Raw genomic sequence first — 20,690 nt, 5'->3', positions numbered from 1 at the left:
CATTAAACTGGAGAGGTCCTGGTCTCAGGCACTCTGCAGGACGCTGGCAAACGTGACACAGCCCGGAGGGCTTCTGAGAGTGAATGAGCGGCACCGACACACTGAGGGATGCAGACACCCGCCTCTGCACTAGTCTGAAATATCCAAAGGTCAGAGGTTTTTGCAGGAAGCCCCGAGTCACTCTCTGGAGGGCTACCGCTTCTCATATTCCAGTGCATATTCACAACACACAGAGGTCAGGTCCAGATAGAAAACCTGACCTTTCAGTTCTCCGCCCAAGAGCAGCCGATGGTACAAATCACACGCCTCCACCGACAAGGGTGAATTCCTTCTGAAACTTCATACTCATCCAGGTCAGGGCCGGAAGAGAACTTACAGACCATCTAATTCAGGACCTACATTTTAGGGAGGAAAGAACTGAGGCTCAGAAAGGGGAAGCACATACCTTCTAGATAGCACCTGATGTGCATGCAATGGGCAGTCAAAAGCCAGGAAGCCTGGCCCCCTCTCTAGAGCCCACTGGCCTTGCAGCAGAATCACCCAGTTCCCTCTAGTCCAGCAAAAGGGCTGCTTCCATTCGCCCGGAGCTTTACTGCTCATCGGAGTGTCTTAACTGACTTGCCAACAAACCTCACACTTCCATGCTAAAAGCCACACTCAAAGCTGGAGGTGAACAAGCTACTCGGTTCTGTTTTGTACCTGATACAGTCTCCTGGCTGTTGCCAATTTTACCAAAAGATCCAGCAAAAGGATTTTAAATCAGTGGCTACATAATGAGGTATTTCTCCCATGAGGGTTCCATAGAGAAGATCTAGAAGGCAAAGAAAACACATTCATAATACATTACAGTAAAAAGTGTAAGGAGGCCTAGAATGGTGGACATCATTCAGGCTTTGAGGATGATTATCCTGGGTTTGAACTCCAGCTTTACTCTTTCTTACCTGTGTAAGGTCGGACAAGTTACTTAACTTCTAGGAGTCCTGGTTTCTCCACTTCTGAATAGAGTTAATAATATCTAGCTGTGTAACTGCTGTAAGAATTAACAAGGCAAGGTATGTCAAGCACCCTTCACATCAACTAGAACATGGTTAAGAGTTCAACCTATGACACTTATTACCTGTTCTACATATTCACACAAGCACTAACACAAAAACTATTTCAGACACATAGATACCCAGAACATACACTGACATATACACTAACAGCTATCCTGAAAAATATCTGACCCTGTGACCACAGAAAGTATAGCTGTTTCTCAGTTGAGTCCTGGAACTTTCATGAACAAGCATCTCTGAGGACTCACACTGATGAACGGATGGCAAGAAAAGAGCTGGGAAAATGGCATCCTGCCCAGTTGAAATGAAATGCTAAGAATTCCGGTCCCAGTTACTTTTAACCCTGGATGGGGCTGGATCCTACGTGTAAGGTTGGATTTTTAAAAACCAAGGAGGGATGGGGGAGCTGAGGCCAATGGTACTCCCAATGTGAGGCAAACGGAGGTAACTCAAGTCACCGTCTATTGTGAGACAGACACAGCGCTGGCCTGTAAAAGGTACCAACCTGGACTCCATCTCTATCCCACATCCCGGGGGGGAAAATGGTGCCTGCAATCCCTCCAGCGCCCCAGGATGGTTTATGCACGATTGCCAGGACCAGGAAGAAGGGGGTATCAGAAATCACCACTATTCCTTCTTCCTAAAGGATCACCCTCTGTCCTGAGTGTGCAAGACTCTGGTCACACTTTCTCAAACGAGGCCAGCCCTTGATGCCTCCACTTCCAACCAGTGATGCCTCTGGATTCTGTGCTCTCGACAGTGCTGTGTCTCCTCCAAGTCAGCTCTCATAAAATCTGAGTCTCCACTTCGGCCGGCTTGATCCTTACGGACTTTACAGCCAAATGCGTGCCACAAGTGTAGCCTACACACCCACCAAGGAAAGCCAGGCTCCATACTGTACTTGAAGATGTGCTCTTTTGAATAAATGCATTTTTAGAAATAGGCCATGGTGCTATGGTGGAAAATTCTTGCTGTGTTTAGCCCCATGTAGGGTTTCAGAATTTAAAATGGCTGCACTACGAGTTCTGTAGGACAGATGGGTAGAGGTAGTTCTAGCTGACGTACAACCGCGGTGCTTGTCTTCTGAGTTCCGACTTCACCCAAAGGGAACTTCAGCTTTGCACTTTCATGGTGGTTTTGGAGATGGCTCTGATATTCTCCCAGCTGCTTCCCTCCCCTCCTCTCCTCCTAACTCCTCCACCCAATCTCTCCGCTTCTCTCTCTCCACACCTCCCCCCTCCACCGCCTCTCCCCCGCATGCCCGCTTCTTTCTCCCTCTGCCTTGTCCCCAGGGAAATAATGGAAGAAGCAGGCCTCTGGATTTCAGATTCCGAACAAAGAACTGCTCAAACAACATGCCAAAAAAAAAAAGAAAGCCAAGTCTCCGAAATCACTGCCCAGGTCCCCAGTGGAGACTGCAGAGACTCGTGATGCTGGAAACTCGGTGTGATCTTATCCAACATTTTCTCCCCTGCTTCATTCAAACACACCCCCTCTACCCACACACATTCCACACACACTCCACACACACATGGACAAGATATAAAAATGAGAACATTTCATTAAAAATCTTTTCAGGTTGGGACACGAGCAAAGTGCCAAGTGTCAGCCCAGAGCATTAATGAGGAAAACAGATTTTGCCAAGGCCTAGCCCTCAAGCTTCCTAGTCTGCAGTAGTTCACGGTCACCAGCAATGACCTGATTATAAGCACGACAATCAGGGAGGGAGTGAATAGAGAAAAGTTTTTAGCAGATCTTCAAGCACAAAAGGAAAGTCCTCACCCAAACGCCACCCAGAATTCCTGTCTGATGGACAGAGGATTTTGATTCTTGGGTGTTTGAAAACAACAGAGAAGAGAGAAGACCATGCCTTTGGCTTCTGAGGTTTCTGCTAATTCAAGGCGAGCAATACAGAAGGGAGGTTAAGAGCCCTGCTCAAACTTGGAGCGTTTGCCATCCATGTGTGGTAGGAGCGGCGCTACACTGGGTACCAGGATTTGTCACCAGCTGTGTCATTCAGGGTAAGTTACGTTCTCTCTTTCGCCTTCAGTTTCCTCTTTTGAATGACTATGAAAACTACTGCCCCCTGTGGTTCACAGGTTGGGATCCAATGGGAAATACCCAAATCAGCAGAAGGAAGGAAAGTCCAACACCTAGTACGAGCCAGGAACTGGGCAAGGGCGGTGCAGCCACCATTCCCCAGCAAGCCCATGAGTCCCACGAGTCCAGGGAAATTTATTTCTAATACATTTAAAATTTAAAAAATAAATTTTAGGCTGTGCCATGCGGCACGTGGGATCTTAGTTCCCCAACCAGGGATTGAACCCATGTCCCCTGCATTGGGAGTGCAGAGTCTTAACCACTGGACCGTCAGGGAAGTCCCTATTTCTAATATTTATATGGGGAAACCAAAGTTCAGAGAGCTTAGGCTCTAAGGTCACGTATACGATCAGGCGGCAATGCAGGTGGGCTATTATCAAGGGATAACTATGATTCTCCATGCAAAACACTACTTTACTAAAGACCATGGCCATCTGGAGTGATCAACCCGCAATTCTGAGTTTCTGGAGAAAGAACTTCATGCCAGACTCCTCTGGTTCCTTTAACTCAGTTTTTTTTTTTTTTTTTTTTTTTTTTTGCGTTATGCAGGCCTCTCACGGTTGTGGCCTCTCCCGTTGCGGAGCACAGGCTCCGGACGCGCAGGCTCAGCGGCCATGGCTCACGGGCCCAGCCGCTCCGCGGCATGTGGGATCTTCCCGGACCGGGGCACGAACCCGCGTCCCCTGCATCGGCAGGCGGACTCCCAACCACTGCGCCACCAGGGAAGCCCCTTAACTCACTTTTAATTTGTCCTTCAGACCTCTGCACTGGAGTTCCAGTTCATCTAAATTTAAAAGAAAGACATTGAAAGGAAAGGGAGAAACAGCTATCAAACAGCACGACTGAAGTATGCTCACTGGCAAGAGGGGAAGGGCGAAAGCCTAGCAAGGACGGATCCTGTCTGCGGACAGAAATCAAGGGCAGCGGGCTGGCACAGGCAGGTGAGCAAGGGAGGCCCATTCTTTTCCCTGAACAGCTGATCCATAAGCTAAAGTCACCCATACGGTGGCATAAATGAAGCCTGGGAACTTCCGAGGAGCCACCCAGCAGGTGAAGCCATATTTAAAGGCCTCCGTGAAGGAGAAAATGCTTAGTGTCCGCGCTGAACAGAAAGCAGAAAGAAAAGGCAGGCCTCTCACACATGCAGCGTTGCCTCAGAGGAGAAACGTGTACAGAAATCCAGAAATGCGTTGATTCCAATGTGGAGCCGCAGCGTTCTACAGGAGACTCGTCAGCTGCCCAACAGGAGACCTTCGTTAAGGGTGCCGGAGCCCCAGCTAATGCTACATGATTTTCATTCTACCATCCCGGGACTTTCAGTTTAGCAAAATACAGTGGCCCGGACAATACACTTTATTCTGTCAACTCAGTCCATAGAGTTGAAATAGTGGAAAGTCCCTTTGAGTGGGAATGGTTTGGGACCTTACAGTGACTGAAGGGGGCACCTTTGCTGCTGGCTAAACCTCTCTGCACACAAACGGAGGTGAGCATATTGCCTTTTCAGTGGACTGTCTTATTTTTTAGCAACGACGCTTAGAATAAAGATGATAAAAAGGTAACGATCACAACCACCACCACAGTAATAGCTAACCTTTATGGAATATTTATGATGTGGCTAGCACTGTGCTAGGCGCTTTTTGTATGTCATCTCACTGAATCCTTACACCCTGCCTATTGGTTCTACTGCTCTTCTCACGATATACACAGGAAACAATACCCAGAAAGGTAGCTCGAAGTATTTTCAGCTCTTTCTGAATCCAGAGTCTGAGCCCTTGATGATAAACATCATCCCCTACTGCCTAACCTCTAAATTCCCTGTTCATTCCTTAAGCTTCCATGAATGCACCTTCCTTCCAATTTTTTTTCCCCTACATTGCATGGTGAACCTTTACAAACCTGCCATTTCAAACAATGCTGTTTTACAATTTCTGGCGGTCCCACGATTGTTTACAGACTGTAATGCCTGATGGAGCCAACATGTTTTAATTTTCACATTAAAAGAAGAATTTCCAAGGGGAAAGAGCATTTGATGGAAAGGCAAAACCTTTACAAGCACTCAAGGAGGCATTAAAATCCACATTTCCAAAATACAGTAATTCCGTTAAAGTTGTGACTTACTCTGGAGCCCAAGGGGACACTCATCCTGACCACTCTGTGAAAGCCATCAGCAGCCAGTAAGCCTTCTGGGAAGCAGGATTAGAGCAGCCAATTCAGCCTCCACCAAGGAGACCAGGCTGCTTCATTTAGTTGAAGTCTCACTGAGATGGTTTAAAACCCTCCCTGGGAAGAGATATATTCAAGCAAAGCAAACTGCAGCCTTGCAAGCTGCGGCTCTGGTACCTGACAGTCCCTGTCTACAGCGTCACAGCACACTGGAGCCCTCCCCTGACTGTGGCCATGGATGCAATGACTAGAAGCAGGACTCTCTCGCTGGGGAAATCACATACGTGCCGAAGTTATACAAGAGCCACGCCTGGACCAGCGGACAGCATCACAGCTGGTACAGATCACTCAGCCCAGGGTGATTTGGTCCAGCTCGGATTATTTATGGTTCATAAAACTCCCGTGAGACCCCAGCATATTCTAAGACCACATAACAAAAAATAATGGGATTAAAAATCTGTATTTCATCGCAAGACCTCCATGGCAGATTAGTAATGCCGTGATTGGCTTTGGGGAAACCAAGAGCAAGGAGAGCTAACTGTGAACACTCTTCCAAGAAACCCAATGTGGAGAACGCACTGAGTCATGTGTTTCAGCCAGCCTGTGCAGTCATATTCTGGAGCTCTGTCACCATTTCTAATCCGAAAGCACTGGCTAAAATTCAACCTAAATAATTCCAGCGCCATTTCTTCACCTGGAAGTCTCAGCTAAGTCTTCATTTCCCAGAGCCTCTAATGGTTTATGACATCCTAAGGCGAAATGCAAGAACACAGCCAGGTGTGTGGTTTGTTTTTAAGCCCTCTTAAACCAATAAAAAAAAAATGATTATTTTTTAAGGATAGCTACACTTCTTTTAGAGAAAAGCAGCTTCTAAAGCACCAAGACGTAAGTGTTTCTTCAGGACTTCCTAGAGCTGTGAAATGTCACTGTGCAACGGAGCTTTCGAATAAGCATAAGAAGGGAAGAGGTGCCAGAGGGCCATGGAAAACAGCCACCTGGCAAGATAACGGAGCCCCCATGTCCTGCCTCCCCCCATGCAAAGCTTCTAGATCTAGCTTTCTCATCCTGCCTAGAAAATGCACTGTTGTTCAATTTGTGAATTAGGATAAATTTCTTACCTACCTCAAGGGAGGGTGAAATTCCCAGTCTGGATGGAAGCTTCCGCCAGACCCTCTGAGCTTGTCAATTGCCCCAGTTCACTTTTCCCCTGGCTCTGGCTTCTAAGAATGCAAGCAGGACTGCAGGCAGCCAAAGCATCTTTTTCTGGAAACCCTTCTCCAAATCTGGACCCTTCCTGACGCCAGCAGCAGCAGGCTCAAGCCAGGGCTGCTCTGCATTCGCTCACGGAAAGAACACTGCTGGATCGAGCCCCTCTTGGGATCCACCAGGCAGGGGAAAAAGTGTGACTTCTTCCCTCCCTTCGGATCCGATCGCCTTCCCGAGAACCCCCAGTTTTGTCTCAACTCCCCTCCTTCACGACAATCTGCAGGAAGTCACAGACCGAAGCTTCAGCGTCACCAACTGATCCTGAGCCAGACCCCGGGGAGACCAGTCAGCTGGTCGCGGAGCCCAAGATACTGAACCAGGAAACGTGCAGCTCCGCCAAAAAATAATAATAACAGTCGGCGGAGCTGCTGGTGGTGCCGAAGTCGCTGTTGCAGTGCTCGCATCCTCCGCATGCTAATGAAGCCGTGACGTCAGCAAGTCAGTCGAGGCATCTGGATGTCCCGTCCCCTCTGCCCAGCGCTGAGATTTATTTACATGTAAATTAGCCTCGCCTTCCAAATCAATAATCCCCAAGCCAGGAAGAGGGGAAGAAAGCCTTTGCTGGATGCAAAGGCCCTAGCGACATAACCTCCAAAGGGTTACAAAAATATCACATAGAAGAGAGGCTTTAAAGATACACGCCTTTTTTTTTTTTTTTTCCTTTTTAAAGGCTGCGCTCTTATGTGCCAGGGATCAGACCTGGGCACAGTTATAAACCTGAGCGCCTGTTTCAGATTATATGCTACACCAACCCAGGCGTGGAATCAGAGCTTTTTTTCTTCCCCTCTCCAAATGCCTCTACTTTCTTTTTCTTTCTTTTCTCTCTGCAACTTTCATTTCAGGGTATTTGCTGGCTTGGGACTATGTCAACCTTGAATTTTTTTGCACCTCCGAGATAAAACACAAATGACTGCTTTCCTCATGTACTTGGGTGTTGAATTAGCCCCTCTGTCAACCCCTGACCCCAGCTCCAAGTGAGCATGAGAGATGACAAAGCATAAACCTGCCCAGGGGCTTCTGAGGACCCGTGGACCCTTAGAACACACTGCTTCCATCTCTCCATTTTACAGATTAGGAAACTGAGGTTCTGAGTGGAGAAGAGGCTTTTCCAAGGCCACACAGAGATTTCAGCAACGGTGGGCCAGAACTGACGTTTCCTGGACCTCAGTCCATGGCTTTGTTAAAGATCGCTGGGTCTCCAATCTCCATCTTTCTGTACCAACAAACAGGCCTACCCAAGCAATCAGGAAGAAAGAACTCTATAGTGCTGGGTAGCCCTGGGTTTGAATCCTGGCTTTGTCGGCTGCTAGAGATGTGACCTTGGACAAGTCACTTTAACACTTGGGGTCTTCAGTTTTCTCATCTGTACCATCCCTTCATTCAGTAAATACTTTCTGAGCACCTAACTCTGTGCCATGAGCTGTTCTAGGGACTGCGTATAGGTACAGTGTTTGCTCTGAGCTTTAGTGCAATAAAGTAAAAATACCGAGTGCAACTGCGGTAAGGATGGATACGATACCAGTAACAGTAAATAAGTTATTTCTGGTATTTTCGATGAAGTCAGAAAAATTCACTAAGGTTTTCCTTCCACTAGGATAGCCGTTGTATCTCTCCTCTGAGTGTTTCTGTGGTCATCTTTTATTGTTTAAAATCAATTGTTCTTTCAATGCTGCCTATGCAGTATGCTGAGCCAGGGGAGAGGCAAGAGCAAGCCAATTCTCTGGACTCTGTGCCTGTGATAAGGAAACGCTGTGGGGTCCTCAGGTGGAAGGTGACTGAAGAGCTGGGGAGGTTGGGAGAGAGGGGTATCCCGTCATGCGCAGAAGTGTCCCCGAGGACAAAGCAGCCAGCACTGGCTCCTTGCCCATACTCCCCACTTCCCCGCCTGAAGAATCCACCCCATGAGCTCTGCCCTTCCGGCTACAGCTCCTGAAGCTTCAAATGAATTTCTTTGTTGGATGTGGGGAAGTTAAATTACGTCCTTTGTTATGCATAATTGTATTAATAATGCTTAATAACTTCTTTCAAACGGCTTCTCTCTGGTTCACAGAAGACCTTTCATGGTGAAAATCATGGGACCTGAAATAACTTTTTACTAATAGAAACTGAATACAAGCGAGTGAATTATACTCTGCTATAGGTCTCCATCACATGGAACTCAGAGCACGTGGGGAAGCAGATGGTTCCCCCAGACCACAGTATCCTTCAATAAGGAGATTACCAAATATACCAGCTTAGGGCCACCAATGGCCAAATGAAAGCAGTGACACCCTACTCTGGTGTGGCCATGGACAAGTCACTTCAACTTTCTATGCCCCAGTTTCTTCATCTGAAGATGAGCCTCTCTGATGTACTTACCATCGGTGTGATCATCCAAGAAGTATGAGAAGCAATTCACAAGTGACGGACAGGGAAGCAATGAAGAGGAAAGCAGAGCAGAGAGTGAAAAGAGATTCATCTTCACCTGGAGCAGATCTTACACGTGACCATCCATTTCATTAAGAGGGGATGATATGACATGGGGTCTGGAATGGAGTGCCTGCGGTCAGACCTTGGCTCTGACATTTGCTAACCCTCTGATTGGGGGCCTGAGGTTCTTATCTACAACAGGAGGGACAATAATAGGGCCTACACTTGCAGGCTGTTTTGAGGACCAAATGATCCTCAGTGTGAAGTCCTTAGCACTGAACCTAGCACACAGCAAATGTTAGCCATTGGTAGTGGAAGTGATGACCTTTTACTATTCACTTTGGCACTAACTAGATAAGGACTAAAGTTCAAAAGTCAGGAGGAATGGGTAAACAGAAGACTGCCAAATCTTCCCCATTCCTAGGGCATGACTCAAAAAGTTCACCTCATGTAGGTGAGCTGCTGACACACTTTTTCTCCATGAAGCAACACAGATACTTTTCAATGGCTATGAAACTGGGAAGCAAGAGAAATGACCAAGAAGTCTCAGGGGTCTCTCCTTCTGAATCTGCACAATAGAGCAAAACAACTGTGTTTCTGGGAAGCATGGGTCTTTCACCCATTCATTCATGTAACCATTCACTCATTAAATGAGCTTCTACGTGTCAGTCAGTGTGTCAGCCCTTAGGGACATCATGGTGACCAACAAAGACATGGGCCCTGCCTAAAAAAGCTTAGAAATGAGAGGGGAAGACAATTATGCAAGCAATTAGAGTGTGATGCATATTATGATAGGTGCACGTGCAGAGTTCTCAAAGGTCTGATTGCAGTCAGGAGGGGGATGGTGCAAAACCCCTTCGCCAACGTCCTTTTGACAGCATGTGCTCTGTGAGCGCAGCTTGGGGGGGGGCTGGTGATCTGTGCACCACCCTTGCACAAGATGACTGAAATCACAAAATCCAGGGATCGACAATTCCTTGTGACAATTATTTTCATCCTGGAGAATATTCTATTCCGGATTTTTGGAGAATACGCTGTTAGGAATTAGACAAGGCGAGGCAACAACTACTTTGGAAATTTCAGAGATCTGGTAAATAGGGGCAAAGCTCGCCCTGTTTTTACACAACAGAGTGAAATTGCACATTCATGACAGCAAACTTCTTGGTGGTGGGGGAGGGGAGAACAGGCTATGCCCCTGAGACCTTCAGAACCTTCTATTGATATAGCACAATACGATATTTATATAAATGACCATAATTGCATACAGTATATAGGAAGAGAGACAAGGAAGACAAGATTGGTTGAGGCTGCAGTGATCAGAAATCAGGAACTGAGTGTGATGTGAATCACATTGAATGTCAAAAAAAATTTTGGGGGGGGGAATGAAAAAAAACAAGGTTATGGGGGGAAGGCCTTACTAAGCATGACACTAAATCCAGAAGCCATAAATGAAAAGAGTGCTAAAAGTGCCGAGGTCAAATTCTAGCTGGTAGAGGGGGCGCTGCAGACAGGAGGAAGAGTACAAATATGAGAGAAACGTGTTAGCACAAGTGCAGAATTAACAAAACTCCTCTGCACGAGCACAAGATGGCAGAGCAGGACCAACAGGACACTGGCAGGTAATGACAAAGAGGCCGCTTCATACATGCGAGAAAATCAAATCATCTTTCCATTCCAGCCAGCATTAGTCAAAATCTTGTTAGAGGATTATGGGGAAAGGGTAATCGAATCACTGCTGGTTAGCTTACAGAAGAGAAAGGTAAGTGATGACAAGGACTGTGGCCTCCCAAATGAAGGGCTTTAATGAGGACGGTCATAATGAACAGTTTTTTTATCTCCATCTCCACAGGTGTAGAATAAGAAGGAATGGATTTTCAATGAGCTAAAGAGGGATTTCACTTGGACCTAAGGAAGATGTTTGAATCCGGAGATGGTAAGAAATGGCCTGGGTCACTCAGAGCAGTGGCAGCATCTTTGCTCTTAGGAGCACTTTACAAAGAAAACGACAGCACCAGTCCTGGCTGGTTTACACTAGCACCTTCTGGCTCTGCTATTGTGAAATCGTAACTACTATATTACCAAAGTTTCAAACCATTTATCTAATAATAAAGGCCTTAAGTTCTTTTAAGTTTATTTTATTTTAGAAAAAGGTAAGTATGTGTAATTAATATATACACGCACACACATATACTGTAAATATGTATTTTATATTATATATATTTTTAAAGGATATATTCTTTAACTTATAAACTTATGTTATAAATTATTATAACTTAAAAAACATATAAAACTTTATACTATGAAATTTTAGTACGTAATATATATTATATATTTTTAAAGAATATATTCTTTAAAACTTTATAGTATGTGTGTATATATACATATATACATACATACACATGTATATACACACACGTATTGATACATAATACAAAGAGAGATTGATTTATACAGTTTTAAATAATCTACTCAAGAGTAGTTCTCTGACATTTTGATTTCAAAATCCAGCAAATGTTTCAAAATGAGGGAGAGGAGGCTGCCAAAGAACTGTTCTATTAGTTGGGATGGGCTAGGCTATTCTGCAGTAGCAATCATAGATCTCAGTGATTTAACACAAAGAAAACTGATTTCTCATTCATGCAAAGTTGGCTGGAGGCCCAGAACCTCTCCAGGCACCTCCATTCCAAGCAGTGACTCAGGGATCTAGTCTGCTTCTTTCTTGTGTATCTGTGATCTTAACACATAATTTCCAGGTTACAGCAACAGAAGAAGAGAGAACTGGAGAAGCTTTTAGGTGCCTCAGCTTACAGGTGAGTGACATCACTTCTGTTGGTCAAACTAGTCCCATGGCCTCGCCCGACTGCAAGGGGGCTGGGAACTGTACACCCAGAAATAAGAGGAAAAACAGATCACGAGGAGCCCTGGTAATGCCTACCACAGCTGTCAATTTTTATTTTTGCCATGTAAATTCATTTCTAAAAAATAACACAATGTTCTAAACCCATAATGTCTTAAAACAAAGGTATGTTTAACATCAAAGAAATGATAATAGCCCTCAAAGAATACTAGAGATCAAAGTTGCATCTGTTTTGCCCCAAAAGGAAGTAAACAAAATATTCTCGATTTTTATTAACTTCCAAGCACCAACGTCTAACCGATGTCAGCAGAAAATAAATGAAAACCTGTGAAGCTTCTACGCTGCAGGTAAAGATAAACCAGGCACCCGAAGGTGGAGCTGCCTTCGTAAGATAGAAATGCTCGAAAGAGATTCTCCTCAAGCGATTCTAACCACTTTTCCAATTCAGGCCTACAATAATCTGTCTCCTGCAGCAGGCGGGCGGGGGGGGGGGGGGGGGCATTGTCCTGGAAAGAGCCCAACAAAAAGACCTGCACTGAAATCCAGCTCTATTACCTCCTAGCTGTATGACCTTGCTAATTAACAGCCCATCACCTTTTCTAAGCCTCAGTGTCTCCATCTATAGAATGCAGACATCTATCTACCAAAGTTGGGGCAGGATTAGATGAGTCACGTTCTATACAGTGCTTTGTAGAGTACCTCGCACGTAACAGGATATACTACAGTAGCATATACTATTACTCCTCTCTCGGTTTTCAGAGAAGGGAGCAAAAATGAGAGATGCAGCCATAAATGATAAAACTGTTCACGCTAAGCATAAGGATGACCCCCTCTCCACAGCACCCCCTTCTTTCACATCCATTTATATAAGATTCCATCATCATAAACGCTTCTCAGACCATGGACACATTTCTCTATCTTGTGAAAAGTAACCTGACACACTTTACATCCAAAAAAGAGGCCTTCCTTTTCGTTTTTTCCACCATCTTAGGAATCACCCACATTTCATACATTTTAATTATTCTTGATCCCAATAATCTAACGCACAAAATTTTAACATAGCCTTTTAATCCTCTTTTAATTACATGAATTCAAAGGAGAAATACAGACAAGCAAGTGTGGGCAAATCAAAATGAAAGACTGCTCCCTTCCCCCAAAAGATTAAAAACTGCATCAATGATTTAAACATGTTTACCATCACACATTTCCATGAAAATATTGTTAAAGTGACATGACGTGCTAGCAAACACTACTTTTGTTTTAGATAAAGAACGCTGCACTTAATTAGAGCAGCTTTTTGTAACTACTAATTTTCATTAAACATCAGAATAAAAGGCTGAATTTTCTCTATGTAAAGGACCAGAAGAACAAGCACGGATTGTACAGGGATGCTTTGGTTTTCCAGCACTTTCTAAATGCAGGCACTCAAGCCCCTGTATGTTTCTTTTGGGAGAGAACGCTGGAAAAAACGGAGGATGCCCTGGAAAAAGACTGAAAAAAAGACTCTGCCTCATAAAATAGCAAACTGGCAACAGAGATCTGTCTCAGGAAAATTATCCTGGAACACAGAGTGTCACAGACGTACCAGCTGACATACTATTTTTCTCAAGGACTGGGAAGGACTTATATCCCAGGTGTTTTGCACACTTTATCTCATTTGGTCCTCACCATCATCCCAAACCGTAGCTCTGATTATCCCACACTGATAGATGAGGACAACAAGGTTCAAAGGGGATAAAAGAATGACACAGGGACCCACAGCTGAGATTTGCTCTTGGGTCTGATTACCAAGTCCATATTTCTTCCTCAAATTCAAAGGTTCTCAGCATCCCCACAAAAACGAGGTGTGTCCCAATCAGGGTGCGATATGTTGGAATTAACTTATTATTAAAAACAAGAGAAAAAAGGGCTTCCCTGGTGGAGCAGTGGTTGAGAGTCCGCCTGCCGATGCAGGGGACATGGGTTCGTGCCCCGGTCCGGGAAGATCCCACATGCCGCGGAGCGGCTGGGCCCGTGAGCCATGGCCGCTGAGCCTGCGCGTCCGGAGCCTGTGCTCTGCAACGGGAGAGGCCACAATGGTGAGAGGCCCGCGTACCACAAAAAAAAAAAAAAAAAACAGAGAAAAAACACAGAAGGTTCCCTGGTCACCCAGATTAGATGGATTCCTTTGTACAAAACTCAACAATACTACTGTCTTAGACCTGTGTCCTTTCCTTTCCTTTAGAACTTGTGTTCTGTTTCACAGTTTCTGCAACCTTGGTTAGCAGTTCTGGTCCATCCATGTTCAGGGTTAATGATTACCTGATTAACATCTCTCTCTAACTAGACTGTGCATCTCTGAGGGCAGGACATGCCTTTTCCGGCTCACCATTCTATTCCAAGCACCTAGCAGAGTACCCGGTGACCTGACAGCTAATGAATACAAAGTCTGACAATGATTTTTCTTGCCTAGAAATCAGAGGGAATTCAGCATTATTCCTGTAAGAACATCTCTCCGCTCATGTGCATTCCAACACGATTGCGTGAGTGGGAAAGGAAAGGACGGAGTAAACCTTTCTGACTTTCTTCGTTTAGCTTCCAGGATGTCACATTCTCCTGGTTTTCTCTCCTACTCTCTGGCTGTTCTTCCTCATCGCCCTGACAGCTAAACACTGGAATACCTCAGGGCTCAGTCCTGGAACCTCTACTCTTCCCTGTGTACCTTCACTTCTTTGATCCGGTCCAGGGTCTTAAAACACCACGTCCATGGCCAGACTTACTCCATGAACTCAAGGCTTTACAGATCCATCTGCCTATGTCACGTCTACATTTGGATGTCTGAAAGTCTTCTCAAATTTAACAAGTCCAGACCTCAGTTCTTAAAACTCACCCCGCCTCCAGCCCAAGTGGGCTCCATCTGCAGCATTCACTATCTCAGTTAATGGCAACTCCATCCTTCCTGGTTAAGAACAAACACCTTCGAGTCACCCTTCACTCTATTCTTCCTCTTGCCCTTGACATCTAATCCAGAAGCTGGCAAACCACATCCCACCACCAGCCAAATCCAGTCTGCTTCATCTTTTTGCAAATACCATTTGACTGGAACACAATCTTGCCCATTTATTTATCATCTACAGCTACATTCATGCTTGGACAGAACTGAGTAGTTGCAACAGAGACTGTATGGCCACAGTTACTATCTGACCCCTTACACTGAATATCTTGTGACCCTTGACTAGTCCTGTTGGCTCTGTATGCAAAATCTAACATCACTCCATCACCTCCCCTATTCTCACCCTGCTCCAAGCCACCACCATCTTTCTCCTGGATGGAGATGCAAGCCACCATCAAATCTCGCCTCTACTTTTGCCCGCCTTCAGTCTATTCACAGAACTACAACCATAGTGATTCTCTGAAAACAAACATTAGAGCATGTCACACTTCCACTCAAAACCCATCAATGCTGCTCATCTCAGAGCAAGGCCCTTGAGATCTAGGCCCCATGATTTCTCTGACAGCATCTCCTGCTACTCTCCACCCTGCTGTCACTCAAACACTGGTCCCCAAACACACCAGGCACATGCCTGCCTCCCAGTCTTTACACTCGCTCTTCCCTCTGCCTCAAGTATTCCTCCTGCAGATGGTAGACGGGCTCACTCTCTTTATCTTTTCAAGTCTCAAAAATGTCACCTCAGTGAGGGCTCCCCATCCTATCTGAGACTGTCCTCCCTCCTATCTTCGTAATACTGTCAAACCTTTTCCTTACTTTGTTTCTCCTCAGCACTTAGCAACCTTAATATCAAATTTTTATTGAGGTAATTTATAAACCACACGGTTCACCCATCCAACAGGTTTTACTATATTCATAGAGTTGTGCAACCCTTATCAGAATCTAATTTTAGAACACTTTCACTAACCCCCAAAAGAAACCCCTTAGCAAGTAGTAATCGTTCCCCATTTGCCCCCCTGTTCTAGCACTAGGCAAACACTAGTCTACCTTCTGTCTCTAGAAATTTATTCTGAACATTTCATATGAATGGAATCATATGTGACCTTGTGTAACTGGTTTCTTTCATTTAGTATAATATTTTCAAGGTTCGTCCATGTTGCAGCTTAGACGACAGCTTCATTCCTTTTCCGTGGCTGAATAATATTCCACTGTATGGATATACATTTTATTTATCCATTCATCAACTGATGGACATTTGGGATGTTTCTACTTTTTGACAAATGTCCATGTTTTTGTGATGTATGTTTTCATTTTTCTTGGGCATATATTTAGGAATGGAATTGCTGGGTCATGTGGTAACTCTGTTTAACACTTCAAGGAACTATCAACGTCTTTGTCAAGACTGCAAAATCAGTCATTAATCCTATTAGGGTTCCCTTATATGTGATTGGTTGTTTTTTCTTACTACTGCTTTCAAGATTTTCCCTTTGCCTTTCAACACTTTTACTATGATATGCCTCAGTGTGGCTCTCTTTTTATGTATTTACTCGGAGTGCGTTAGCTTATTGGATGTATAGACTAATATTTTGCATCAGATTTGGGACGTTTTCCACCATTACTTCTTCAAATATTTTTCTCTCTCTTTTTTTTTTTTTTGCGGTATGCGGGCCTCTCACTCTTGTGGCCTCTCCCGCTGCGGAGCACAGGCTACAGACACGCAGGCCCAGCGGGCATGGCTCACGGGCCCAGCCGCTCCGCGGCATGTGGGATCCTCCCGGACCGGGGCACGAACCTGTGTCCCCTGCATCGGCAGGCAGACTCTCAACCACTGTGCCACCAGGGAAGCCCTCTCTCTTTTCCTTTTTTCCCCCCCCTCCTTTAGCTGGTCCCATTATGCATATGTCAGTATGCTTAATGGTATCTCACATTTCTCAAAGGTTCTGCTTTTTTATTCCCTCATTCTTTTTTTCTTTTTCTTCCTACTCTTCAGACAGAATAATATTTCACTGGTTCACCTTCAAGTCTGCAGACTCTTTCTTTCTCCAGATTAAATCTACTAGTAATTTTTCATTTCAGTTATTATACTCTTTAACTCTAAAATTTCCATTTTTAAATAATTCTTTAAAAGAATAATTTCTCTTTATTGATAGTCTCTATTTGATGAGACACTGTCATCATGCTTTCCTTTAATTCTTTAGATAGTTCCCTATAGTTCTTTGAATGTATTTATAATTGCTTCGAAGTCTCTGGTAAAGCTGACATTTAGGTCCCCTCACAGACAGTTTCTTCTACTTTTTTCTCACGTGTATGGATCACACTTTGTTTCTTTGCATGACTCATGATGTGTTTTTTGAGAACTGAACATTTTAGATGATACACTAGCAATTCTGAACACCGACTCCCTCTTCCCTTGCCCAGGCGTTTGCTGCTGTTGGCTTATTTGCTTCGTGACTGGCTACGCTAGTTGCGTAAAGTCTGTTTCCCCTGCAGTGTGCAGACTCTGAGGTTGCTGCTCCTCAGAGGACATGAGCACAGTCTCCCTGAGCACCCGGCTGGTCTACAGTTATCAGATTCACACCCAGCTATTAGCCTCCACTAACTGCTAGCTGATTATTCTACTTACTGTTTTCAACAATACCCTGAAGCATAAATTGCTTCACAGTCTGATCCGACTGAAGTACGGCTCCTTTGCGGAGGCACGGTGTTTGCCAGTCTTTGAGGTTGTCCCTCCCAGGGGTAAACCATAGCCCTAGACTGAGATCTAGGTGGAGATGGAGCCCCACCTTCTTGGCTGCATATTTCCAGAGTAGAATTTCCATCACACCGATCTGTGTCGGGGGGAACAGGGGAGATGAGCGGGCCATGGCTCAAATGCCGTACACTCTCTGTTCTTACCAAGATTGAATAGATTTTCTTGAAGAGCAGTTTCTCCATTTGTTGCATATACTTGGGACAAGTTTTCAAAACCATAAATGCTTTTTTTTAATAAGTAACTTACAGCAGTCAGACAACTGTTTCCCTAGTTAACTGAAAGGCTTTGCCATGCTTCTCACACTGCCATTTTGAAGTTAATGTCCAGCACTTAACACTCTTAAATCACTATATGATTTACTGGTTTATGTTGCTTTATGCTCTGATTCCCTACAGAGCCCTAGAATGTAAGCCCCATGCTGTGGTGAGGGGGGCAGAGTTTTGCCAGTTTCAGTCAGCACCCTAACCTCAAAGCCTGGAACAATGCCTGGCACATAGTAGGTCTTCAGTAAATATGGGTTGAACGAATGGAATACCCACGAACAGCAGTCTTTCTTATGTATGCCACGGCTGACCATACATTGCCATGGCTGATGAGTCATTCACGAGACAATTATGGATAACTGCAGTCCTATATTTCCACATAACATTGTTTTGCAATTCCCTCAGAAGCTGATCACAGCCCCGGGAGACTGTCACACCTGTGACTGTTGTCAGGCAGATGACTGATGGAGAAGAAAGAGTGAGAAGTATAGCTATGGCATACATATCCCTCAACCCTCTGTGCTGGATTCCACCTCTGCTCTTTTTCATCTTAAATATTCTTTAACATCTATAAATAGCTTGCTATAAAGGGCATCTAATTTATCCTGGTTTGAAAAAAAAGTCCTGCTGTAATGGAACTAGTCCTGGAAATGGAATCAGGAAGCCTGTGTCTGATTCTGGGCTCTGGCTCTTGTGGTCTGTGTGCCACTGGGCAAGTTACTTAACCTCTCTGTTCTTCAGAAGCGTCCTCTGAAAAACGTGAATCATGGCGAGAACTGATTGTAATATCTTTTCTTCTCGTATGAGTTCAAACAATCTTTGCGAGGCGTTTTGCACAGTGTCAGACACACCCGGAGCACTCAGTAAGTGTTAGGTACTATGATGATTACCTGTGAAACAGAAATCAGAGACCAGCTCAGCCATCACGCTGGGGTGATCTGTGAATTCAATGAGAGAGTGGCTAGGGAGGTAGATTGTTCACGTGGATGTATCATGCAAAATTACCTTCTCAGAGCTACAGAACTAAGTCTTTCTGACCTGCTGGGCTGAGAAAAAGCCTCACCAGCGTTTGCTTCTGTTCTAATCCATCATGCTACTCCTCCAGGCCTCTGCTCCCATTACTCAAGTCCCAGGCTCAACGAGGCCCTGGAGGAGAACTGGAAATCCTGTCTGAAGACCCTCACCTTCCCTCAGGGAGGAAGTTCCTGGCACAAGGCTATCATTCTGAACTCCGTCTTCCAGCCACCGTCTTGCTCGACAGAGGACCAGGCGAAGGCAGAGTCCAAACTACAGAAAACATATCGAACTTGAACTTCCAGATGGAACGAGCGGTTATCCACCATAACCTGCTTCCCTTCAGAGAAGCAGGTAGTGTCTGACCTAACATGAGTCTGAACCATGGGGAGAGCCAGTGTCTGGAGGAGAGAGAAACATTCCCAATGCCCAGGGACCTCCGGGTATCAGGCAGGACGTGTCCAAGGTCAAATCCTGACTCTGCGCCTTATTATTAGCGGTGTGAAACGGGAAAAGTCACGTTTTCTCATGAGCCTCATCCAGTAGTCTCCGCCTCATGGACTTTCTGGACTATATGAAATAATACAGGCAAAGTTTCCAAAGCACAGAGCAGGTTCTTAAAAAACGTAATGCAGTCTGAGCGTAAACGTACCAGTCAGGACGGTGAGGCACCGTCCCAAGCCCTCCGCCTGGAGTGGCGGTCGGCACCCGCGGATCAGTCCCCCGCCCCCCGCCTGTATTCTTCCCTGACTCTGAGGCCTGCGGAGCCCTTGACAGCCGGGGCGGTTTGCCCGTTGCCTTGTTTATTCTGCCTCCTCCCCACGACACCACTGCAAGCAGGAACCCTGCTGGTGTGTCTTCGGGGTCACCAGGGGACAGGCCCAGATGGATGTCAGAGCAGGCTGCTGTGGTGAATTATTTAGCACCCCTGCTCCGAGGTAGCAGCCCCTGACTCATCAGGCAGGAGCACATTCCTCTTCCCTTAAATGGCACACGCAGAGCCCTGCTACGGGGTGGGGACGGCACAGTCTTCACTGCTCAACTCCTCACAGCTGGGGCGGCTGTGGAAGGAAGGGATGTAGGAGCCCAGCCAAAAAGAAGATACGCAGAAGAGGAGGTGCAGCTAGCTCCAAGGAGGAGAGCCACATTACCGGCAACCAGAAACACCAGGAATAAAAGAAGGTCAGGGTCAGCCAGTGACCAGAGTCAGCTGCCCCGAGAAAACAGAGATCAGAATCATCAAGTGGTACCCACGGACACTCCAAAGGCCTCTAGTCCTTTGGGATCTCCAAGGTGACTGCTCTGAGGAGCGCCTGGCCGTAGGGACATGAGTGGAGAGAAGATTTAGAAGCCAGGTTCGTAAGTAGCATTTACTGTACACACAACATCTCACTGAACCCTCCTGACCACCCTCCAAGGTTATCTCAATAGTCCTTTATCACAGATAAAGAAACGGAGGTGTGGAGAAGTCAAAATCGCTGTAACTGCAAGCATTCATCTAACTACTGAACCTATTTCCTTTTTCTCCTATTTATTGCTGTTCTTGAAACTTCCATTTAGCCAGCTGAATCTGCCCTTCCCATTCCATCCATCCTAGGTTCGGGTTCATCTGGATATAAGGGACGCTTGAGTGGGGCCAGTTATGGGGGAATGCGATCATACCACTAAGAGATTGACTGGGTCAAGGAGAGCAGTTGGAAAAACAAGGTACCCCAGGGCTAATGGGCAAGTTCCCGTGCTCGTCATGAATGCCATGAATGCAGGGTGAGGCAGTTACAGCCCCTCTTCATGGAGCTGTGGGACGCGGGAAATACAGGCACACCTTGGCGATATTGTAGGTTCAGGTCCAGACCACCTCAATAAAGTGAATGTCGCAACAAAG

General features: G+C 45.6%; 1 protein-coding gene across 8 annotated transcripts in view; it reads right to left on the bottom strand.

The window, feature by feature from the left end:
- The window catches only part of PRICKLE2 (prickle planar cell polarity protein 2), a 342,455-nt gene that overhangs the window by 116,228 nt on the left and 205,537 nt on the right, over positions 1-20,690 (bottom strand). For 2 of the 8 annotated variants that reach the window (XM_049715455.1, XM_049715453.1), the window contains exon 3: positions 3,896-3,939. The exons of 4 other annotated variants lie outside the window; for them this stretch is intronic. The gene's annotated coding sequence lies outside the window, so the exon portion shown is untranslated. Of the gene's footprint in view, positions 1-3,895; positions 3,940-5,273; positions 6,415-6,440; positions 9,201-20,690 lie in introns of those variants that run through there. 2 more of the 8 variants (XM_004267993.4, XM_033424779.2) reach the window with 2 other exon arrangements.

The sequence above is a fragment of the Orcinus orca genome, chromosome 10, assembly GCF_937001465.1.
Source record: "Orcinus orca chromosome 10, mOrcOrc1.1, whole genome shotgun sequence".
Taxonomy (NCBI): domain Eukaryota; kingdom Metazoa; phylum Chordata; class Mammalia; order Artiodactyla; family Delphinidae; genus Orcinus; species Orcinus orca.
This window is presented reverse-complemented; position numbering and strand designations above follow the sequence as displayed.